This window comes from Macaca nemestrina, chromosome 7, assembly GCF_043159975.1.
Source record: "Macaca nemestrina isolate mMacNem1 chromosome 7, mMacNem.hap1, whole genome shotgun sequence".
In the NCBI taxonomy this organism is placed as follows: domain Eukaryota; kingdom Metazoa; phylum Chordata; class Mammalia; order Primates; family Cercopithecidae; genus Macaca; species Macaca nemestrina.
In genome coordinates, this window is record NC_092131.1 from 157,156,281 (window position 1) to 157,176,327 (window position 20,047).

At 39.8% G+C, this 20,047-nt stretch overlaps 1 long non-coding RNA gene, 1 other non-coding gene and 1 pseudogene across 6 annotated transcripts in view; 2 read left to right on the top strand and 1 right to left on the bottom strand.

The window, feature by feature from the left end:
* The window catches only part of LOC139355447 (uncharacterized), a 64,354-nt gene that overhangs the window by 15,433 nt on the left and 28,874 nt on the right, over positions 1-20,047 (top strand). Inside the window, exon 5 of one of the 5 annotated variants that reach the window (XR_011606101.1) lies at positions 13,760-13,953. The exons of the other annotated variants lie outside the window; for them this stretch is intronic. This is a non-coding gene — a long non-coding RNA (uncharacterized lncRNA). The remainder of the gene's footprint in view (positions 1-13,759; positions 13,954-20,047) is intronic. 5 annotated transcript variants of the gene reach the window in all.
* LOC105491141 (5-azacytidine-induced protein 2 pseudogene) lies at positions 555-1,728 on the bottom strand (annotated as a pseudogene).
* LOC139355538 (U6 spliceosomal RNA) lies at positions 4,196-4,299 on the top strand. The gene has a single exon (XR_011606322.1). It is a non-coding gene; the product is annotated as a U6 spliceosomal RNA (small nuclear RNA).

Sequence of the window (20,047 nt, forward strand, 5' to 3'; positions counted from 1 at the left end):
AAGCAATCCACCCTCTTAGGCCTCCCAAAGTGCTGGGATTACAGGTGTGTGCCAACTCACCCGGACTAAATAAATTTTTTTTTTGTCAAGATGGCATCTCACTATGTTGCTGAGGCTGGTCTAGAACTTCTCGGCCCAGGGTATTTATTAATTAGCATAGCAGCAGGTCAGGCATGGTGGCTTACATCTGTAATCCCAGCACTTTAGAAGGCTGAGGCATGAGGATAGCTTGAGGCCAGGAGTTCAAGACTAGTCTGAGCAACAGAGAGCGACCCAGTCTCTACGAAACATAAAACAAAATTAACTGGGTGTAGTGGTGTACTCCTGTAGTCCTAGCTACTTAGGAGGCTGGGGCAGGAGGATTGCCTAAGCCTAGGAGTTGAGGTTTGCAGTGAGCAATCTGTGGTCATTCCACTGTGCTTCAACCAAGGTAAAGAGTGAGGCCGTGTATCCAAAAAAAAAAAAAATAGTAGTATATATCTGTTTCTTAGAATATGGACCTGGAGGGTATTCTTTCATACTGAAAATAAACTACATAATATTATACAGTATGTTCAAATGCATGTACTAAAGAACTCTCCAAAATTTTAATCAAAATCTACGTTTAGTTTGTTAAGTAATTTCTTGAGAGAACCACTGAGAGATAGTGTCCTTGTGATGAAATGATAAATCTCTTCAGACTTAAGTCTTATAAAGGAAATTTTGATTATGTTGATCCAAGTAATGCAGTGGTGGCACATTGGTTAAAGGCAAAATTTTACTTTTAATTTCCCTAAATGCTGTCTCACTTGTGTCAGGAGGGATTGGGAATACTCAAAGTGATCTTCCAGAGAATTTCTGCCATAAGAGTGTGTGCCCTCATTAGGAATGGCTCTCTCATTATCTGTCTGTGATTGGAGGACTGCTTTCTCTGATAAAACCTTTATATCTCCTGGTAAAGAGGAAGATGTAGTATAACAAAGAGCTTTGCCATTTGGTGAGAGAAGGGGATGTCTTGTGTATGTTGCAGTAAAATTCATCATGTGCAGTTTTGTGCCATCTTTGCAAGGGTCTTCAATGCATCCTACTGAGGTGCAGGCTTTCTTGATTGAAGTTGGGGTTTTCAGTTTTCTTAATAGTTCAGCTAGCACTTGAGTCACCAGATATAAACTAGACATTATCTCCTCAGTTGCCAGTATGCATTCTACGTATTATCAGTTGAAGTTCTTACTCTTCAGAGATCTCTGCTCTTCAGATTGTCTTCCTGATACAGAGATTTGTTTGGTTTTTGAGTGGTTCTATTTTGAGATCATTACATTCTTTCCTCATCAACTCTTGTTCCAAACCATGGATCTTCAGGTCACTGCTTAACTTTTCCACCTCCCAGTTTGATGAAGGTAGATTGAAATTCCTCATCACCAGCTGAGTTTCCACCTCTGTCCTTAGCTAGAGTTCTACTTCTTTAGATTGCATCTGTTCATTCAATACTTTTAAAGATTCAGAGTTGTGTTTACTCATTTTATCCGATTTGTTCTCTAAATTATCTCTATCAATGCAAATGTTTCAATATACATAATAGGCCTTATTTACTTGTTGCTATTCCACAAAACTTGTTTCTTCATCTAGTTGAGCTCCTGTAAGCTTTTCTTCCAAAAATCTAATTCTTTTTTTTAACATAAGTCTTCTCTTTCTCTGAATCCTTAAGTCCTTTTTTGATGTCTTCATACGGGCAAAATGGGAAGCAACAGAAGCATCTCCTCAATATGTTGAAACTGGAGTTGCTGGGGTTTTTTCACAAGGTAGCATACAGGTATCACCTTCTATGAGTGCATCCATGAGAGCCTGAAACCAGGCTACTTAGGGCCGCCACCGAGTTTCCATTCCCTAATGTTTAGAAACAGCCCCAAACAGATCGAGTTGCCAGGGATCATCACGGGTTCCGATTTCCTTGAAGATACCTCCACTTTACCAGCGAAAGCAGCCACTCTGAGTTATTGAATTGAGGGTATTGGTCTTATATCTACCCATTTGGAATTCCTTAAGATTCTAAGGATATTTTAATCGATTCTCTTGGCTCTTCAGGGTGCATAGTCATATCATTGGTTAATAATGAAAGTATTCTGGCCGGGCGCGGTGGCTCACGCCTGTAATCCCAGCACTGTGGGAGGCTGAGGCAGGCGGATCACAAGGTCAGGATATCGAGACCACCCTGGCTAACACAATGAAACCCCGTCTCTACTAGAAATACAAAAAATTAGCCGGGCGCGGTGGCGGGCACCTGTAGTCCCAGCTACTCGGGAGGCTGAGGCAGGAGAATGGCATGAACCCGGGAGACCTGACCTTGCAGTAAGTCGAGATTGTGCCACTGCACTGCAGCCTGGGCATCAGAGCTAGACTCTGTCCCTAATAATAATAATAATAATAATAATAATAATAATAATAAAATAATGAAAATATTCCTTCTTTCACAATATCTCTTGCTTTTCATTCCCCCTGCCCCCAACTCTTTTTCCCTTTATCTCTTATTGTTTGGCCAGAATTAAGTACTGGGTGGTCCCTGAGTTTTCTGGGAACACAATTTTGCTTTATTTGTAGGATCTCATCCTAATGAGTAGAGTTTCTTTTGGGGAATTTAAATGAAATAGAAGCTTTTTCTTTTTCTTTTTCTTTTTCTTTTTTTTTTTGAGACGGAGTTTTGCTCTTGTTGCCCAGGCTGGAATGCAATGGCGCGATCTCAGCTCACTGTAACCTCCACCTCCCGGGTTCAAGTGACTCTCCTGCTTCAGCCTCCTGAGTAGCTGGGATTACAGCCGTGCACCATCACGCCCAGCAATTTTTTTGTATTTTTAGTAGGAACAGGGTTTCACCATGTTGTCCAGGCTGGTCGCGAACTCCTGACCTCAGGTGATCCACCTCCCTCGGCCTTCCAAAGTGCTGGGATTACAGGCGTGAGCCACCGTGCCCGGCCTTAAAAATGGAAAATAAAGCCTTTGCTATTACTCAATGTACTTCTAGATTTTTAGGAAAATAATAAATTTAAGGATGACTCCAATTTTTAATTATTGAGGTTTTTCTTTTTATACAATTATATCATTAGTTATATGTGGTCTAAGTATAGTAAACATTGTCATTTTTGAATAGTGACTGTTCAAAAAGACATGAACGAAAATAGGATCTTTTAATTGAGATCTTTTTAGCTTTTTTTTTGAGACAGAGTCTCGCTCTGCCACCTAGGCTGGAGTTCAGTGACTGCAACCTCCACCTCCCAGGTTCAAGTCATTCTCTTGCCTCAATCTCCCAAGTAGCTGGGATTACAGCTGCCCGCCACCACACCTGGCTAATTTTTGTATTTTTAGTAGGGACAGGGTTTCACCATGTTGGCCAGGGTGGTCTCAAACTACTGACCTTAAGTGATCCACCTGCCTCTGCCTCCCAAAATGCTGGAATTACAGGTGTGAACCACTGTTCCTGGCCACCTTTTAGCTTTTAAAAATTAGAATATAATTTTTTTTAGATTTTACAATTGTATGATTAGAACCTCAATTTTTTTTTTTTTTTTTTTTGAGATGGAGTCTCACTCATTTGCCCAAGCTGGAGTGCGGTGGCACGATCTTGGCTCACTGCAACCTCTGCCTCCTGGGTTCAAGCGATTCTCCTGCCTCAACCTTCCGAGTAGCTGGGATTACAGGCCCATGTCACCACACCCAGCTGATTTGTATTTCTAGTAGAGATGGGGTTTTACCATGTTGACCAGACTGGTCTTGAACTCCCGACCTCAGGTGATCCACCTGCCTCAGCCTCCCAAAGTGCTGGATTTATAGGCGTGAGCCACTGCGCCGGGCCCAGACATCAGTTTTTATTTGTTATAGTAAACTGTGGAAGTACTAGTTAATAGAGGCCCAATTATTTGAATACTAACAAAAATGTTGTGATCATTTAAAATAGAATCTACTATGCTTTTCTTTTGGCAGATTTAATATTACATATGTATACGTGTATTTTGTCTGAATATATAATATTGCATTAGTGTACTTTCAGGGGTATTGAGAAAAAGACCCAGGACTCTATAGACTCAAATACTTGTTTTGTAAAGTGGCCAAGAACACCAGAATATCTGGGTTTTTGTATTACTTAGAAGCACAAAAGAAGTTCATAATTAACATTTTCCCCCATTAAGACTGAAGTCTGATCAAAGAGCAATGAAATTACTATATATGTGCTCACTTTGACAGCACATATACCAAAACTGGAACTATTCAGAGGTTAGCATGGCCCCTGAGCAAGGATGACATGCATATTTGTGAAGCATTTTATATATTTTTAAAAAATCACTATATATATTGCCTGGAATGAGTTCTCACTTGTAAAACAAATCCAAATATATACATATGTGGTGTAATATACTATAGTAAATGTAAATATTTACTATAAATATACTTTAATATAAATGTAATACATATAGACATATATATATTATATACATGTGACTTTCTGTATGTTTTATTTTACAACCCAGAAAAACATTTTATAAGAACTCCAGTTGTAGAAAAGCAGATGTACTTCCCTCTACAGAATTACCCAGTTAACAACATGGTAATAGGTAGTTTAAAATAAAATTTAGAGTAAACTCAGGTACAGAAGAAACAAGGGAATATTGTGTTGAGTAAAGCTGTTGTATTTCAAATACCGAGAGAGTAGAGAGTAGAGCCTTCTCTATTAAGCATGGTAATGGAGGAGACATCCTTTACATATTGAGTAAATTACCTGCAGAATTGACCCAGGAATATGCTTTTATATTTTCTGTGCTAAAACAATGATATCAAGGTAGGGTGACCACATGTCCCTATTTACATGTGGTTTATGCTGTTGGTCTGGCATTAGTTTTTAATTCTCGAGTGTCCTAGTTTGGAAGATAAATTATATGAACAGCCCCAATTATAGTTTCTTTTGAGAATCTGATGAAACACAGGCCCCTTTCCTTAGCATACACACATACAAACATAACACACACAGTGCCATTCCATTCAATATCAAATATATAAATATTTTAAAAACCAAACAAAGCTTCTTCCTTCTGTCTTTTCTCTTCCTCCTTGCCTATTAAACTCTCCACTTCTTAAAACCACACACGCACAAAAAAAAAAAACGAACAAAAACACAACACACGAACTTTACATATAAAGGCTCACAGATGCCCAGAAGCCTATACATGGATTATGCAGGTGTCCGTGGACTGCATATTTGGGTTTTCTATCCTAGTGCCCTACATAAAGAGAAAACAACTAACCATGGCTAACTTTGAGAGGGTAGAACCAAGGGAACCAACTGAAAAGTGGCCATTGGGATTTGAATTGTGTTGAGTGAGATGGATATTTAGACACTTTGATCCGAGTAGTATTCAGTGGAGTCATTGATAACAATTTTAAAAATAAAGATTTTATTAAAAATTGTTTTTAAAAGAGCAATTTTTAAAGTATGGGTTTTTGGAAGCTTATTTAAAAAATAATTTGTGTGTTTATCATTTTCTCTTTATTTAGCAATGTTAAAACTACCTCTTGCAGCTAGTCCACAGTTTCCTAGATCCTAGACGTCTTGCCATATTACTAACCCTGTTCATTTGGACTTACCAAACATTTATTAGTATATTTAAAAGAGCAATGATAAATATTAAAATCAGCCATAGATAAGGACATATACCTACATTTGGACATGTAATAGTGTTGCTTTATGTATTATTGCTGGATAAAGAAACATTCTGATTGCTCAAAAAGACATAACAGTGTAACACAAAAACAAATTTTTAAAAACTGTTAAAAAATTAATCAGAATTTTAAAAGTATAATTTCCACCTGTGGTAATACTCTGTTGTGAATTTTATTCGTAGAACTAAAGTAAACATTTTTAATCTTTTTGTTTGCTCAATTGAATAAGTTTCCTTTTTGTATTTCTGCATTAATAGCAATTTCTTGGAAGAAATCTTCAATTAATGACTAAGAGGATTAAGTAAATTTATACCAAGTTGCGTATGTTGGAATTTCTTGAAAGAGTATCCAGTATTTTTCTGATGTATTATGGATGTGTAAATTAAAAATTACAATGAAACTTTTTTTTGGTTTGTTTCCCAAACAAAGTTATTGTATCTTTAGATGTATATAGTAAAGCAAAATGTAACCTATATCCTTGAAATATTGTCAGACACGATAAAATCAGTGATAATATAAGTCTGCCAGGAATTAGAAGCATATAAAAAAATAAAATAAATAAAGGTGAACTATTTTAAGTTTATTGTCTTAATGGGAAGTGAAAAGCAATATGATCTTAGTTATTGCTCATGTAATCTTTTTTTTAAAAATTGCTTTAATGTAGCTGATGGATATTGCCTCTGAATATCCTTATAAAAAGTATTCTCTGGCCAGGCGTGGTGGCTCATGCTTGTAATCCCAGCATTTGGGAGGCCAAGGTGGGCGGATCACGAGGTCAGGAGATCGAGACCATCCTGGCCAACATGGTGAAACCTCGTCTCTACTAAAAATACAAAAATTAGCCGGGTGTGGCAGCACGTGCCTGTAATCCCAGCTACTCGGGAGGCTGAGGCAGGAGAATCCCTTGAACCTGGGAGGCAGAGGTTGCAGTGAGCCAAGATTGTGCCACTGAACTCCAGCCTGGAAACAGAGGGAGACGCCATCTCAAAAAAAGAAAAAAGAAAAAAAGAAAAAAAGTTCTCCTTACTGTAGAACTTTTGATTATTTCTCCGTCCTTTTGCAAGCATGTCTCCTCTGATGCTTTCAACTATTAAGCACAGTCATTTCCTATACTGTTTAATTTAGTGTGTAGTTCATCTTACTTATTTCATCCTTTGTGACTAGATTTTTTTTTTCTAGCTTTTGGTAGTGTTTTCTGTAATTAGATATGTTATGAGTCATTGGCCAAGTCTGCCAGTTAATTTCTGAATGTCTGTTTCTCTTTTTTCTGTGATGATATAGAACCTCTAATTTATTTATTTCCTTCCTTCCTTTCTTCCTTTTTCTCTTTCTTTCTTCTTCTTTCTTTCTCTCCTTCCTTCCTTCCTTCCTTTCTTTCTTTCCTTTCTTTCTCCTTCCTTCCTTCCTTCTTTCCTTCCTTCCTTCTTCCTCCCTCCCTTCTTTTCCTTTTCTTTTTTTTCTCCTCTCCTTTCCTTCCCTTCGCCTTCCCTTCCCTTCGCCTCCCCTCCCATCCCCTCCCCTCCCCTCCTCTCCCTTCCCTTCCTTTCCATTCCTTTCCTTTCCTTTCCTGTTTCCCCAGGCTGGAGTGCAGTGGTGCAATCACCTTGAACTCCTGGATTCAAGCAGTCCTCCCACCTCAGCCTCTCAAGTAGCAAGGACTATGGGCATATACCACTACACCTGGCTAATTTTTCATTTTTTTTTATAGACACAGGGTCTCACTATGTTGCCTAGGCTGATCTCAAACTCCTGGGCTCAAGCGATCCTCCCACCTCAGCCTCCTAAACTGCTGGGATTATGAGCATGAGCTACCATACTTGGCCCTAGAACCCCTAATTTCTATCTAAGCACATGCTACCAAGAATAAAGAATATATTCTCAGTCTCACTTGAAATTAAGTATGGCTATGTCACAGTGGTTTAGCCAATGGATATACAGCAGAAATGGCATCTGGGAACTTTTCTTAAAGGCATTGGCACATACTCTTTGTCTCCCTTTCCTTCCACTCCCACTCTTTCTGTGTTCCTACAGCCTGTTACTTAGAGGATGTGATAGTTACCATTTCAGTCCATAAGAGCAAGAACGATACCCTAGGGTTGGCAAAGCAGTGGACTGAGAACAGCCTGAGATCCTGAGGATATTGTGGAGAAACCTGACATCCCAGCCTTGGGCTGCCTACCTCTAGATTTATGTGCCAGACAAACAAACTTCTGTTTTGTTTAAGTCACTGTATCTTTGTCTATTATTGCCAAACCAATTATAAATGATGTTTAAGGCAGGCTGTTGACCTTGATCTATAGATTACAATTGTGTGGAAGATACCATTTACCCATTAGCAGTCACTCCCCATGCCCCCAACACACACTCCAGCCTAGGCAACCATGAATCTACTTTCTATCTATATTTATTTGCCTATTCTGGACATTTTATATGAATGGAATCATACAATCTATGCTCTTTTGTGACTAGCTTCTTTCACTTAGCATAATGTATTCCAGGTTCATTTATGTTAAAGCATGTATCAGTACTTGATTACTTTTTATTGCTAAGCATAATAATATTCCATTGTATGAATATACTACATTTTATTTATCTATTCATCAACTGATGGACATTTAGGTCTTTCCACTGTTTATCTACTATGAATAATGCTGCTATGAATATTTCATTTTTATGTGGATATATGTTTTTGTTTCTACTGCATATATATCTAAGAGTGTAATTGCTGGGTCATGTAATAACTATGTTTAACATTTTGAGGAAGTGCCACCTGTTTTTCAAAGTAGCTACACCATTTTCATACCCGCTAGCAATGAATAAGATTTCTAATTTCTTCATATCCTCGACAACATTTATCTATCTTTTTAAATATAGCCTTCCTAATGGGTGTTAAGTGGTCTCTTGTGATTTCATTTCTCTACTGGCTAATACTATTGAACATCTTTTCATGTGCTTATTGGCTCTCTCTCTCTCTCTTTTTTATGGATGTGTTTTCACTCTATCACCCAGGCTGGAATGTAGTGACATGATCTTGGCTTATGGTAACCTCCACCTCCTGGGCTCAACCAATTCTCCTGGCTCAGCCTCCTGAGTAGCTGGGCCTACAGGCACAGGCCACCATGCTTGGTTAATTTTTTTGTGTGTAGAGACAGAGTTTTGCTATGTCACCCAGGCTGGTCTTGAACTCCTGGACTCAAGTGATCCACCCACCTCAGCTGCCCAAAGTGTTGGGATTACAGGCGTGAGCCACAGTGCCCAGCCTGGCTATTTTTTGTATCTTCTTTGGAGATAAAAAAGAAGCCAATAAAAGAAGATATTGAATATATTTCAATATCTTCTGAAGAATATTTAATAGAAAGAATAGAATATCTTTCTGTTCACCTGCTTTGCCATTTTTAATCTGGGTTAATTGTCTTTTTGTTAATGAATTATAAGAGTTCTTTATATATTCTGGATACAAATCCTTTATCATATATATGATTCGCAAATATTTTTTCCTGTTCATGAATTGGTTTATATATATATATTTTGTTTGTTTGTTTGTTTTCTTGATGACATTGTTTACAACACACAGTTTTTAATTTTGAGAAAGTCCAATTTATCTATACTTTCTTTTGTTGATTGTGCCTTTGGTTTGTACCTAAGAAACCATCGCCCAACCTAAGATCATGAAGATTTACTCCTACATTCTCTTCTAAGAGTTTTATAGTTTTAATTTTTATATTTAGGTCTATGATTTGAGTTAGTATAGTTTGAGGTAGGAGTCCTGATTCATTCTTTGGCATGTGGATATTCAGTTGTTCCAGCACCATTTGTTGAAGTGACTATTATTTCCTTCATTGAATTGTCTTAGCAGAAATAACCATCTTTAAGTTTATTTTTGTATGTGTGATATGTTCTTATAAAAAAAATTAAACATCATAAAAATAAAAAAAAAAAAGAAAAAGGTCCTTAAAATACCACCTCCAGGCCACGTGTGGTGGCTCATGCCTGTAATCCTAGCACTTTGGGGAGCTGTGGCAGAATAGTTTGAGTCCAGGAGTTTGAGACCAGCCTGAGCAACATGACAAAACCTTATCTCTACAAAAAATACAAACAATTAGCTGAACGTGCCTGTGGTTTCAGCTACCCAGGAGGCTGAAGTGGGGGAATCACCTGAGCCCAGGAGGTCAAGGCTGCAGTGAGCTGTGATTGCACCACCGTACGCCTGGGTGACAGAGTAAGACACTGTCTCAACAAACAAACAAACAAAAGCACCTCCAAAGATAATTGTTAATACTATAAATGAGTAGTCTGGAATAATTGATCTCTAAGGGATCTTCCAGGTCTGTGAGTCTATAAAATTTTACTAGGCACAAATAATTCCCAGAAATAACTATTTAGCAGAAAATTCTATTTGCATGAGTAATTCCCTGAAGTACTTAAATGAAAGGCCTAGTGGCCCAGCGATGCATCTATCATCCTGTTACTACGGGATAGGAGAACCCACCTAAAGCTATTAACAATTTTATTAAAATGTATAGACCTTCCCTAGATTTTTTTTTTCTGTTTACTTTGCATTCTACATTATACCACAGCAAACATACTCATAAATGATACTTGAACTCATACCCTTTGTATAGGAGAGGGCATTGCATCTCAGTAGCAGTATAAGGGAGTGGTTAAGAGCACATAGTCAGACTGTCTTGGTTTAAATTCCAACTATAACTCTTATCTAGTTCATGATCTTGGACCAGTGACTTAACCTGTCTGTGCCTCAGTTTCCTGGTAAATGGGGGTCTTAATGCCAAAATTATAGGGAAATTGTGTTGGATTAAGCAACGTAATACATGTAAAGTGCTTAGGACCATAACTGGTACTTAGTAAGCGCTCAATAAAAAAGCTATACAGCTTCATTATTATTAGCATATTCTGGTTCCTGTCATAAAGTAAGTGATAAATGATCATCAAACTAGTACTTTGAAAACTCAATTGGGGCTAGGCATGGTGGTCTCAGCACTTTAGAGGCCAAGGTAGGAGGATCTCTGGAGGCTAGGAGTTCAAGATCAGCCTGGGCAACGTAGCAAGAACCCAGTCTTTACTTAAAAAATTAAGTTCAATAAAAAACTCAAAGCTGGGCACAGCGGCTCACATCTGTAATCCCAGAACTTTGGGAGGCCAAGGTGGGTGGATTACTTGAGGTCAGCAGTTTGAGAGCAGCCTGGCCAACATGGTGAAACCCTGTCTCTGGTAAAAATACAAAAATGAGCTGGGCATGGTGGCACGTGCCTGTAGTCCCAGCTACTCGGGAGGCTGAGGCAGGAGAATTGCTTGAACCCAGGAGGTGGAGGTTGCAGTGAGCCGAGATTGCACCATTGCACTCCAGCCTGGGCGACAGAGCGAAACTCTGTCTTAAAAAATAACAAGAACAACAACAACAAAAAAAAAACAAAAAAACACGCAAACAAAAAACAAAAACCCACAAAACTCAAATTGGGGCTATCTAATGTGGGGAAACTAGATAGAGTTAGGGAGCTTTTTACCTCCTAAGACACAAAAAGTTCATGACAGCTCCATTTTTACCCTAACAGGTTGGAAGAGATAGGAATCTATGAATAGCTGAAGGCAGAATGTGTTTATCCAATACAATAACATAGTTGAAACCTGGAACAAAAGCTTTTTAAAAGTTTGCTTAGGCCAGGTGCGGTGGCTCATGCCTGTAATCCCAGCACTTTGGGAGGCTGACGGGGGCGGACCATGAGGTCAGGAGATTGAGATCATGGTGAAACCCCGTCTCTACTGAAAAATACAAAAAATTAGCTGGGCGTGGTGACAGGCACCTGTAGTCCCAGCTGCTGTGCAGGCTGAGGCAGGAGAATGCTGTGAACCCGGAAGGTGGAGCTTGCAGTGAGCCGAGATAGCGCCACTGGACTCCAGCCTGGGCGACAAAGCGAGACTCCATCTCAAAAAAAAAAAAAAAAAAAAGTTTGCTTAACGGAAACAATGTTACTTGGAGTAGTTTTTTAGTTTTTTAATTTTTTCAGTAGATGGCATCAATATAATATCCCTCATTTCTTCCCAAGGAAATTTTTTCTCTCTTTAGGGGAGATATATGGTAGAAATGTTTATTATTTACTCTAGTATATCAATAATTATCTTAAGTGGACAAAATGCTTCAATTGAAACACCACAACTGGCAGTTAGGGTTTTAAAATAATTATATGCTGTTTATAAAAGACATTTAAAATTTAAGGATCTTAAAATGTTGAACGTAAAAGAATGGAAAATAGGGGCTGGACATGGTGGTTCACGCCTGTAATCTTGGCATTTTGGGAAGCCGAGGCGGGAGTATTGCTTGAGGGCAGGAGTTCTAGACAGGCCTGAGCAACATAGGGAGACCCAATTTCTACAAAAGTTTTTTAAAGTATCTATGTGTGGTGGCGTGCACCCGTGGTCCCAGCTACCCAGGAAGTTGAAGTGGGAGGATTGCCTTGAGCTGGGATGTTGAGGCTGCAGGGAGCCATGTTTGTGCCACTGTACTCTAGCCTGGGCAACAAAGCGAGACCATCAAAAAAGAAAGAGAGAAAGAGAGAAAAAAGAAAGACAGAAAGAAAGAAAGGAAGGAAGGAAGAGAGGGAGGGAGGGAGGGAGGGAGGGAAGGAAGGAAGGAAGGAAGGAAGGAAGGAAGGAAGGAAGGAAGGAAGGAAGGAAGGAAGGAAGGAGGGAAGGGAAAGAAAGGAAGAAAGAAAGAAAGAGAAAGAAAGAAAGAGAGAGAGAAAGAGAGAGAGACAGAGAGAGAGAAAGAAAGAAAGAAAGAAAGAAAGAAAGAAAGAAAGAAAGAAAGAAAGAAAGAAAGGAAATCGAAAAAAAAAAAAATCACCAAAATACCCCAAAGAAAATAGAAGGAAGGAAATAATACGGAATTATAGTAGAGAAGGAGAAATTAATAAAATAGGAAACAAACTTACAATAGAAATGATCAACAAATCAAGAAGTTGAGTTTTGAAGACTAAAAGAAATTTATAAATTTCTGACAGGACTGGCCAAAAAAAAGAAAGAAGGCACGGATATTATCAAAAATAAAAAGAGGAATACATCTGAGATTCTAGAGACACTTAAAAAATTAGAGGAAATTATGACCAAATTAATGCCAATAAATTTGAACATTTACATGAGCTATTTAAATTTCTAGGATTTAAACTAGAAATTTAAACTAAAACTGCCACAAAAAAGGAAATCTGAACAGTTGTATAACTGTGAAAAATCACGATTTTATAATATGAAAAATCGTCCTACAACCCCACTAATTACTAGTTTTTGTCATCTTAGTGAGCTATGTAACCTGTTTCCACATCTGAGAAATGAAGATAGTAACATAATGCCATAGTAATATTGGAGGATTAAATGAGAAAATGCCTGTAAAAGTGCATTGCACAGGGCCTAGCGTTTGCCACATGATCAATGCATGCTTGCCTTTTTTAGTTTCCTTTAGCTATGGTGTATATCACTGAGTGCAGAATGTGTGTGTCCTTCAGGCTGTCTCATGTGCATGCTCTGAAAGGTAAAGGGGCCTGCTCTTTGTTCTGAAGTAAAACTGCTCAGGGCATTAGGTGGATCTGAAATTTAAAAATAAAATTGAAAATAAATCAATCTTTTCCTTAAATCAGATTGTCTCTGCTTTTGTTTTGCACACCTGCCTCAATATCAGTCTTGGAATTTTTTCCTGCTGTTGTGGGCGCAATTTCTGTGATATGTACAGAACCACCCTACTCCAGGCCTTGGATCCTGACCTTAGTGGCTTGGAAAAGGCTGTCACTTAGAGTTTACACTCCAGTCCTCACTATCACTGTCTCCATTCTTCTTGCATCTCCCCACCCTGGGGTGATTTCCCAGACTGCTATTTGATTTCCTGTTTGTATGGTTCCCCTGATCTCCAGAGCATGTAGTACTCACTAGCCAGAATATTCCCTTTGTCTTCTGTGTTACATAAAGTTATTTCCAGCATATCTGATCTCTTCTCATCCTTTCTCTGTCACTTGGGGGCTTTGCTCAATCTGGTTGTGTCACAATCTTTAGGAGATTCCCTCTTTCTTTTTCAGAGAGCCCTTCATTCCTCCATTCCTTGCCTCTGCAACCATGAGGGTGTGACACAGATGAAGGTGTGACACAGATGAAGGTGTGACACAGATCTCATCTCTTCCTGGAATTCCCAATCTCAAGAGCTTTTCTTCATGGTGTTGCTGACTTAAATGAGGGTGCCTGCCAACTGTGGGGCCCTCACCCACTTAATGAGGTTTGTTTCCTTGTACGGTTTATTTCCTTGTCACGGTGTTGTGATGTATTTCACGTTGCTCTTATCTTTAAAACTGGGTTCATTTCCTTGTCCTAGTTAGGCTCCTCACCATACCTACTCTGTATTGTGTTTCTTCCTCATTTGTCAGACTTTTTTTTTTTTTTTTTGAGACGAGTCTTGCTCTGTCGCCAGACTGGAGTGCAGTGGTACAATCTTGGCTCACTGCAACCTCCGCCTCCTGGGGTTCAAGCGATTCTCCTGCCTCCGCCTCCTGAGTAGCTGGGACTGCAGGTGCGCACCACCATGCCTGGATAATTTTTGTATTTTTAGTAGAGATGGGGTTTCACCATGTTGGCCAGGATGGTCTCGGTTGCTTGACCTCATGATCTGCCCATCTCGGCCTCCCAAAGTGCTGGGATTACAGGCACAAGCCACCACACCCACCCCTTTTGTCAGATTTTTAAAACCTGTTTCTTTCCCTCTCTCCATTCCCACCTGTTCAAATCCTGTCCTTCTTTCGGACATCATCTCAAAGGATATCTCTGAATGAAACTTCTTTGGCAACCCCCTCTTCTTGCCCCCTCTCCCCACAGGACTCTATTCCACGTAGAGCACTTAGGTTACTCAACCTCAAATTAAAATTGTGTATACCTGCCAAAGGCCCTTACTACATTGTTGGGTACTTGAAGGCAAGGATTATTTCTTACTAATCTTTGCAGCTCCCACAGCACCAGCACAGTGCCTGGAATATGGGAGTTACTCAGGAACTATTTGATGAATTGAATTCATACGTGTAAGAATCCAGAAGATAAAGGAAAGTATTTCATTCAGTTTCAGACTGGGACCCACCAGTGCCCTGATGGGTTTCACTGCTTGTTAGGAAGCAGGTTGTATGGACCTGGAGGTGCCAGATAAAACCAAGGCTTCCATAACACACATTCATCAACCCCGTTAGGGTTGTCTCATTCATTCATTTATGCATTCATTCAACAGACATTTGCTGATGACTGAGTGCTAAACTCACAGCTTTTTTTTTCTTTTCCTGTAACGTGAGATAACAGGGAGTGGGACCCTTCCATTAAGGCATTTATAATCTGGTTGGAGACTTGGAAATATAAACAACTGACTGTAAGGCAAAGTGAAGTCGGTGCTAGAATAACATACAGGCCAAATTCTCTGAGAGTGCTAGTCCTTGGTTTCTGCAGAGCAGAAAAGAGGGATATTGGAAAAAATCAGGATGGTTCAGAAGAACCATGTTTTGTTCTGGTGGACTCATAGCATCACCATGATGACAATAACAAGGTCCCCAAAAGGGGGACATCCTGTCATTTCCAGCAACAACATGGATGAATCTGGAGGTCTTTATGCTAAGTCAAATAAGCAAGGCACAAAAACATAAATACCACATGATCTCACTTATATGTGGAATCTAATAAAGTTGAACTCATGGAAGTAGAAAGTAGAACAATGGTTAACAGAGGCTTAGGGGAAGATGGGGAGGGAGAGAATGGGGAATTGTTGATTAAAGGGTACAAAATTTCAGATAGACAGGAGGAACGGGTTTTGAGATCCATTGCACGTGAGGGTGACTATAGTCAATGGTAATATATTATATATTTCAAAATAGCTAAGAGTAAATTTCAAATGTCTCACTATAAAAATAATAGGTAAGTGAAGTGATGGATATGTTAATCAGCTTGATTTCATCATGCCACATTGGATACATATATTAAAACATCACATTGTACCCCATAAATATATGCAACAATGATTTGTTTAAAAAAAAAAAGTGGCCGGGCAAGGTGGCTCACACCTTTACAGGTTCCCAGCACTTTGGGTGGCCCAGGCAGGAGGATTGTTTGAGGCCAGCCTGGGCAACATATTTTATTGACTTATTAAAAAAAAAAAAATTCCCCTGAGCTTTTCTGGCCCACCTCTCATCAAATCTCTGGCACTGTCTCTGCATTTGATGAGAGTGCGAGGTAGAGTGGGTAGGAGCAGGCAAGTCAAGTTGCTGTAGACCTGTGCTGTCTAATATCGCAAAATGCAGCTAGTGGGCACTTGAAATGTGGCCAGTGTGAACTGAGATGTATCAAGTGTGAAATATACCCTGGACTGTGAAGACTTGGCACAAAAACAGAATCATTTTTATTTTTATTTTATGAGACAGAGTCTTACTCCGTCACCCAGGCTGGAGTACAGTGGCATCATCCCTGCTCACTGCAACCTCATGCCTCTCAGTTTCAAGTGATTCTCGTGCCTTAGCCTCCCGAGCAGCTGGGATTACAGGCATCTGCCACCATGCCCAACTAATTTTTGTATTGTATTTGTATTTATTTAATTTATTTTTATTTTTTGTTTTAATTTTGTATTTTTAGTAGAGGTGGTGTTTTGCCATGTTGGTCAGGCTGGTCTCAAACTCCTGACCTCAAGTGATCTGCCTGCCTCGGCCTCCCAAAGTGCTGGGATTACAGGTGTGAGCCACCATGCCCAGCCAAAAACAGAAAATTTTCATGTTGATTACATGTTAAAATAATATTTAGGATATATTGGTTTAAATAAAATATATTGTTGAAATTAATTTCACCTCTTTTTTTTTTTTTACTTTTTTAATGTGGCTACTAGACCATTTAAAAAGTTACGTACACCCTGGACAATGTAAGGTGTAGACCCTCATCTCTACAAAAAAAATAAATAATTAGTTCAGTGTGGTGATGCATCCTTGTAGTCCCAGCTGCACGGGAAGCTGAGGGAAGAGGATCACTTGAGCCCATGGGTTCAAAGTTGCAATGAGCTATGATTGTGCCACTGCATTCCAGCTTGGGTGACAGAGCGAGACTCTGTCTCTAAAAAAAAAAGCCAATAAATAAAACTGTACATGGCCCACATATGGTTGGCCCTTCATATCTCTGGGTTCTGCATCTGTGGATTCAACCAACTGTGGATCAAATATATCTGGGAAAAAATCATAATACAACAATAATAAATTTTAAAAATATAAGAAGGATTTACATAGCAATTACATTGTCTTAGGTATTATAAGTAATCTAGAGATGATTTAAAATATACAGTAGGATGTGTGTAGGTTATAAGCATATACTACACCATTTGATATAAGGGACTTGAGCATCGTGGATTTTGATGGCTGTGTTGGAGGTGTCCTGAAACCAATCCTCTGCATATCCCAAGAGACCTCTGTACTTCTGTTGGACAGTGTTGTTCTAAAGTCTGTTCCCCAGGCTCAGGTACTCTAGGAAATTTGGAAAACCCTTGGGGGAAACGGATAGATCTTGATACTGAGCCAGGACCCAGTCCCACTGGTATTTACCAGTCCTGACCTGGATCCAAACTCCCAGGGACTTTGGGAGTGCTATAGGCATCACTTGGGTCTAGGCTATGGCGGAGTCAGGTCACAGATAGGAAACTTGGTTCTCTCCATTCTGTGTTTCTCTGTGACTCAGGCCACAAGGACAAATGTGACAGGGTGTTGGTTTGTTTTCTGTGTTTCTTTCAAGCAGCTTCCTTGAAGACACAAATAGCTTCGGGATGGCAATGATAAGGAGCCGGTCTAGTAGCGTCTTCCATAATAGCAACTAAGCTTTTGATCATTAATCAGTTAGCATACTGCTTGCCTAGGTGACTTATTATATACAGAAAAAGGTGGCAAGGTGATGACTGAAACAAGATGCTACGCCCAAGAATGCAACTCTAGATGCTGGAAAAGGGAAATAAACAGATTCTCCCCTAGAGTCTCTGGAGGGAGCTCGGCTTTGCAGACACTTGGATTTTGGCTCAGTGACACTGATTTCAGACTTCTGACATCCAGAACTGTGAGAGAATGAATGTGTATTGTTTTTAGCCACCAAGTTTGTGGTAATTTATAACAGCAGCCATAGGAAATGAGTACAGCCAGGCACTATTCTAAAGAATTCCCTTGTATTGGTTCATCCAACTCTCGCCTCTTCCCATCTCCTCATTGATGGTGAGGAGGTGTATCCAGGGATCATACTTACTAATCCGCCATCCTCACTAGGCTTCACTACACACCACACCCTGTACTCACATGTGCAGAACCTTCCTGACCCACTTCATTCTAGGCCAGGGAGAGGCCCGAAGAGCCTCAAGCCTCAGCTTTCTCCCAAACCCATAACCAATCCCATGACCCCGTAACCCAGGGTCCAGAGTGCAAGAAGTTGCAACAAGGAAAAAATAAGTATCTTTTCACTGACTTGTTTTGTAAATCTGGATTTTTATATTAGGTTAGGATGAAGGTGGCACCTTCCTCCATCTCGAAGGCCAGCAGCATAGCATCTGGTTTCCATCATCACATTGCTGCCCTCCTCAGTAAAACCCTTCCTAGATTTTACTCCGTCTATCTCCCTCTTATAAGGATATTTGTGATTAAATTTAGATCCACCCAGGTGATCCAGGATAATTTCCCCATCTCAAGATACTTAATAACATCTGCAAAGACCCCTTTTCCATATAAGGTAACACAGATTCTAGGGATTAGCACCTAGATATCTTTGGGGGCCATTATTTAGCTGCCACACTGGTATAAAGTAAATGCTTAAGAAATTAGCTATTATTATCACTGTGCTAAGCACTTTTTAGGTGCTAATTAATCCTCACTACAACACTAGGAAGCAGAGACTGTGGGTATCCTATCTTACAGAGAAGAAAGAGGCTTAGAGAGCTTAAGCAGTTGCTAAAATCAGAGGGCAAGTGGCAGAGCCCATGCTCTTCGCCTCATTACAGGCTGATTTGGGGGGCACACCTATGACTGCACTTGTGGTAAGGCTGACTCTCACCCTACTTTTCCATTTGAATCATTTGAGTTGTTGTATGTATTCTTGGAGTAGGGGTGGTCCTTCCCCATAGAGTGTCATCTCTTTCAGGACAAGGAGTCTGTCTGTCATCACTTTCTCTTGTGGTTTGGTGCTCTGCACATACTGAAAACAAAATTAATGGTGTTGATTTAACTGCCAAAGCTGGAGCACATAAACATCATTAAGTGCAAAGAATACTGATCAAACAGAACAACAAAGAATACTGACAAACAGAACAATAAAGAATACTGATCAAACAGAACAATAAAGAATACTGATCAAACAGAACCAGCTCTACCTCCTTACTTGCCAACCCCTAGAGACTGACATGGTGAGAGGGGTGAGTTGAAAAGGAAGAAGTTTAGTTTTACCTTCTAAAGGTCAGCCTGTCTGTTGGTCTGGTAGAGATGGAGATTACAACAACCCTTCAGGAAAACATTACATTTTATTCCATGAAAAATAAACAGCGTTTCGTTCATGCGGTATGTACTAGTCTTTCCGACATGATGGACTGTGGTTAAACTCAGCATATCCTGGGAATGGGTAGGAGATGGACATCATTCAGTAGGAGAAAGCAAAACTGGGAAATGAACTGTGGAGAAAGAGATCTCCACAGGATCAATGACAAGTATTCTGAATGACCATAGGAAAAAGGGTAGTGTGGAGGAAAAGGGAGGCAGTGGAAGTGATTGAAGTTCAGACTGCATTCCGGGAGGTGAAAGAAGCAAAGAAGGGCGCAGCACTAAGGAAGGAGAAGAGAAGGAGTTTTAGTTATATAAGATTTTCTCTGAAAAATGAAAGATACCAGAAGTGGCTATATTAAAAACCATCTCCTAATGGACCTGCTTTACTTCAGGAGGGATAAGTGCTAGCATTTGCTAAGTCTGAGAAATCATCATCGCAGTCTTGTCGTTGATGAATCACGTAGTGGCCACCCCAGAAACCTGAATCACCAAAGCTTCCTTTCCTCACCTCATTGCCATATAAACTGACTAGACTGGGATGGGAGAAAAAGATGGAGGCTTACAAATATCCTCTCCAGCATCACCCAGGCACTAAGGGCGGTGAGGTGGCCAAGGTCCCAGTCCTAGGGCTTTTAGATTTCCACTGATACCGCTCTAGGAGATTTGATGGATGTGCTTGTTGGCTCATCATGTCATCCCCTTTCCATAGGCACATCTGTAAAAATGTCACCAGAAGGTGGCCCAGTGAGCATGAAACCTCAGGGGTGGGGTGGGGGGAAAGCTCCATGGTTCTAATGGCTG